The sequence below is a fragment of the Orycteropus afer genome, unplaced genomic scaffold (assembly GCF_000298275.1).
Source record: "Orycteropus afer afer isolate SDZICR_OR568_19922 unplaced genomic scaffold, OryAfe1.0 scaffold01203, whole genome shotgun sequence".
In the NCBI taxonomy this organism is placed as follows: domain Eukaryota; kingdom Metazoa; phylum Chordata; class Mammalia; order Tubulidentata; family Orycteropodidae; genus Orycteropus; species Orycteropus afer.
In genome coordinates, this window is record NW_006922790.1 from 163,309 (window position 1) to 168,793 (window position 5,485).

Consider the following 5,485-nt stretch of genomic DNA (forward strand, 5'->3'; position numbering starts at 1 on the left):
TTACTTTATTTTTAATACTTTTATATTCTTAAAATAACACCTTTTTGTGGTCAGGAAAAACAAAGGCAAAATTACTTTAGTTAAATGAATTAATACATGTACTAAACTCCTTACCTTTGAGCCAATTCCATCTCATAGCGATCGGTTAGACAGGACAAACTACCTCACAGGGTTTCCAAGGCTATAAATCTTTATAGAAGGAGACTGCTTCATCTTTCTCCTGCGGAGCCACTAGTGGGTTCGAACTGCCAACATTTTTTTGGTTATTAGCCGAATGCTTTAACCACCTGAGCCCCTTAATGCCAAACTCACTGCCATGGAGTCAGATCCCACTCATAGCAACCCCTCCTGGGATTTCCCAGGCGGTATTACTGCAGAAATAGATCTTCCTTCCGAGGAGTGGCTGGTGAGTTTGAACCACCAGCCTTCTGGTTAGCAGTCAGATGCCTTAGGCGCCACGCTACCAGAGCTTAAGTGGTCTAAAAGTGAGTTATTATTATATTAGTATTTCATTTGAGGAAAAGAATTCCAAATGTAAACAGTAATGTAAATCAATGTCACTAAATGATACATGTAGAAACGGTTGAATTGGTATATGTTTTTCTGTGTATATTCTCAACAACAAAATTGTGTATAAAATAATGCAGGACACAAAAAAGATATTCCACATAGAATTATTTCTATTGCAAAAATTAGGAGCAAAATAAGTGGCTTACAAGAAGGAACTGGTTAAATTCATTATGTAACAACCATATAATAGAATTCTAAGGAAACATTTAATTAAAATTTATTGAAAATAGTAGTAGGAGTTACATTTTTATTTATGCAATTAGAAAAAGTTTAAAAAATATTCATGATACACAGAGTTGGTGAGGTTATGGAAAAACAGTTATTTGCATGCATTGTGAGGATATAAAGTAGTACAACCTTTTGGGAGGTCATTTTGGAAATACCAAACTTTAAAGTGTATGTGCTTTGTGACACTGAGTTCCTTTTCTAGGAATTTATCATACAGAAATGCTCCCACACCAAATACGGTCATTATAACAGAAATGCTCCCACACCAAATATGGTCATTATAACAGCTGTCTTAATAATTTTTTTTTAAAAAAGAAAAAGCCTAAATATTCCTTAAAGGGGATTTGTTAAGGAAAGGTTGAATTCATACAATAGAATACTATATAGAGATGAAAAATGATGACAGAATTACATTTGTTAACATGAAAAGTCTAATATGTATTAAGTAAAAAAAAATTGAAATATAATACATATAGTATAATACCACTTTTGTAATAGTGGACACACATTTATTTTTGTGTATTTAAGATAAGAGCATACAGCTAAAATTTGCTATACCAAGATAAGTGAAGTCACAAACTAATTCTTATAAAATTCAGAGTTATATTATTAAGAGATGAATGGAATGACTGATGTAAGCCTCTTTGACTCCCTGGCTGCACAGCCCAAATCCATCAAGGTTTCTGCTGATTTTGGTGCCACCTGGTAACAGTTGTTCACTCAGCACTAGAGTTTAAATATCATCCATGCATTTTACCCTCTGTCTACCCCCCATCACCAATCACATTTTATCCAAAGTTACTGTGGGGTCTTACTCTATTTCTCTATCATATTAGAAATGTGGATGACTATATGTTGAACTATTATCACAGGATATATAAAGGGAATTTTGACTTTCTAAAGAGTCCCCGGGTGACACAAGCAGTTAACCAGATGGTGGGAAGTTGACTCCACACAGAAGCTCCTCGGAAGAAAGGCCTGGTGATTTGCTTCCAAAAAATCAGCCACTGGGAAACCCTATGGAGCACAGTTCTACTCTGACTCCTAAGGGGTGACCATGAGTTGGAATTGACTCCACAACAACTGGTCAACTGGTTGACTTTCTAAGTGTAGCATTCATATATTTAAATTTTTGTCTTTAATAGGCAAGCAGTAATTAATAATATTCAGGAAAAAAAATTGAGATAGATAAAATATTAAAACTATACAGAAGAAATATAACAACATGAGATAGAAATATTTTTATTGAAATCTCTATATAGTCATTAAAATTTATAATATATTGGTACATGAAAAAAACAATTACCCAATTACCCATGTATATGTATGCATTCAAAAAATATTATGGAATGATATACAACAAAATATTAAAAGTGGGTATGACTGGGTGGTTGCTACTTTATGGGTGATTCATAAAGTGAAACCGATGAGAACCGTAACTCGACAAAAATTCCTTGTTTTTCTGGGTCTCAACGTTTTCTTCCTTTGACAGGGAGCAATCATCACTTGTCTGTCATTTTCTATTTAGGAAAATGTTGGAGTTTTCCTTCTCTGACAGGTTTGCACCTAACACAGGTTCTGGTTTTCATAGGTTTTGCTGTAGTATATTCTTTTTTACATTTCTTTATAGACTCTCCTGCATTTTGTTGATGGGCTTGTGTAATTTCTATAATAATAATAACTTTAAAAAACCTGGAAGCAATAGGATCTTATTTTGTAAGACATATTTCACATACATACTCCTTTATAGCTAAGGGCCTCCACAACTGGTTTTAAAATTGAGGTCCTAGCAATGTTTGAATGCCTCACATTTTTTTCCTTTGCCCTGTTGACCTCTGGGAATAGCTACATGTTGTGACCAGTACCAGTTAGAATGAAATAACCTCCCCTCTTCATTCTCTGGGAGCTCTGATGGCATAGTGCCTAAGGCATTTGATTGGTAAACAGAAGGCTGGCAGTTCAAACCCACTAGCCACTCCTTGGGCAGAAGATTGGGGAATCTACTTCATAGAGATTCTGTCTCGGAAACCCAAGCAGGGGTCACAATAAGTCAAAATTGACTCGATGGCAGTGAGTTTGGTTTTTGGTTTTTGGTCTTCATTCTCTGACTATCCCTCCCTGCAATCCCAGTTTCAGATGGTCAAACTGGATTGACATGAAGTATATGGAGGAGGTATCTCTTTCTTAATTTTTACCTGATAAAACCTGATAGTTTTGTCTGCATGTGCTATAAGCCCTAAATATAACAAAATGAAACACTGACCAGTCATGTGCCATCCTCGCAGTCATTGCTATGTTTAAGCCCATTGTCACAGCCACTTTGTCAATCCATCTCCTTGAGAGTCTTCCTCTTTATCTACTTTATCAAGCATGATGTCCATCTCCAGGGACTGGTCCCTCCTGATAACATGCCTAAAGAACATGTTGTTAGGTGCCAACGAGTCGTCTCAGACTCATAGCAACCCTATGTACAGCAGAACAAAACACCACCTGGTCCCATGTCAGCTCCATGATCCCTGCTATATTTGAGCCCATCCCAACAGCCACTGTGGCAATCCATCTCGTTGAAGGCCTTATCCTCCTTCATCGACCCATCCACTTTACCAAGCATGACATCCTTCTCCAGGGAATGGTTCCTTCTGACAACATGACCAAAGTAGGTGACACGAAGTCTGGCCATTCTCGCTTCCAACGAGCATTCCTCCAGGACAGATTTGTTAGTTCTTTTAGAAGTCCATGGTACTTTCAGCATTCTTCTCCAGCACCACATCTCTAAAGCATCAATTCTTCTTCAGTCTTCTTTATTCATTGTCCAGCTCACACATGCATATGAAGCAATTGAAAATATCATGGCTTGTGTCAGACGCACCTTTGTCTTCAAGGAGACATCTTTGCCCCTCATCACTTGAAAGAGGTCCTTTGCAGCTGACCTGCCCAGTGCTATACGTCATTTGATGTTCTGACTGCTGCCTCCATTGGCATCGATTGTAGAAACAAGCAATGTGAAGACTTTGACAACTTCAATCTTTTCTCCATTCATTGTGATGCTGCTTACAGGTCAAGTTGTGAGGATTTTTGTTCTCTTTATATTGAGATATAATCCATACTGCAGACTGTAGTCTTCAGTCTTCATCAGTAAGTGCATCAAGTCATCCTCACTTTCAGCAAGCAAAGTTGTGTCATCAGGGTAATGCAGGTTGTTAATGAGTCTTCCTCCAATCCTGATGCCACATTCTTCTTCATATAGTCCAGCTTCTTGGATTATTTGCTCAGCATACAGATTTAATAAGAATGGTGAAATGATACAGCCCTGACATACTCCCTTCTTGATTTGAAACCATGCAGTGTCCCCTTTTTCTCTTTTAACGACAGCCTCCTGGTCTATGTACAGGTTCTTCATGAGCACAATTAAGTGTTCTGGAATTCCCATTCTTCTCAATGTTATCCACAATTTGTTAGGATCCACACAATCAAATACTTTTGCATAGTCAATAAAACACAAGTAAACATCTTTCTGGTATTCTTTGCTTTGAGTCAAGATCCATCTGACATCAACTATGATATCCCTTGTTCCACGTCCTCTTCTGGATTCAGCCTGCACCTCTGAAAGAACATGAAACAAAGACTTCTCCTCACTTCTAAGGAGAATTCTGGGTGTACTTCTTGCAAGACAGATTTGATCGTTCTTCTGGCAGTCCACAAACTATTCAATGTTCTTCATTGAAATTGGTTCAAATGTATCAATTCTTACTTAATCTTTCTTATTCACTGTCCAGCTTTAGCATGTGTATGAGGTGATTGAAAATACCATAGCTTGGGTCACGTGCAAGTCCCCAAAGTGACATCTTTGCTTTTTAACACTTTCAAGAGGTCTTTTGCAGTAGATTTGCCTAATGCAATAAATTGTTTCACTTCTTAACTGCTGCTTCTGTAGGCATTGACTGTGGATCCAAGTAAAATGAAATCTTGGCAACTTCAATATTTTCTCCATTAGTCATGATGTTGCATATTGGTCCAGTTTGAGGACTTTTGTGTTCTTTGTGTTGAAGTGTAATCAGTACTGAAAGCTGTAGTCCTTGACCTTCATCAGTAAATGCTTCAAGTCCCCTTCACTTTCAGCAAGTGAGTTTGTGTCATTTACATATCACAACCACCATTCTTGGTCACTTTGTCATACTGTGGTGGCTTGCATGTTGCTGTGTGGTTGGAGGCTCTCCTATCAGTGTTTCAAATACCAGCAGCATCACATATGGTGGACAGGTTTCAGCAGAGCTTCCAGGCTAAGACAGAATTGGAAGAAAGAAAGGGCCATCTACTTCTCAAGGTATTGGCCAGTGAAAACCCTATGAATAATAGTGAAACACTGATATATTACTGGAAAGCTTTATGAATAGCCCTGAAACATTACCTGATAAAGCACCAGAAGCTGAGCCCCTCAGAAGGCACTCAAAATATGCCTGGGGAAGTGCTGCCTCCTCAAAGTAGAGTTGACCATAATGATGTGGATGGAATAAAGCTTTCTGGATCTCCATTTGCTGATGTGGCATGACTCAAAATGGGAAGAAACAACTGTCAACAGTCTATTTAAGGCAACCTAGGCTTTTACTGGGAGCTCTGGTAGCATAGTGCCTAAAGCACTTGACTGCTAACCAGAAGGCTGACGGTTCAAACCCACCAGCCACTCCCC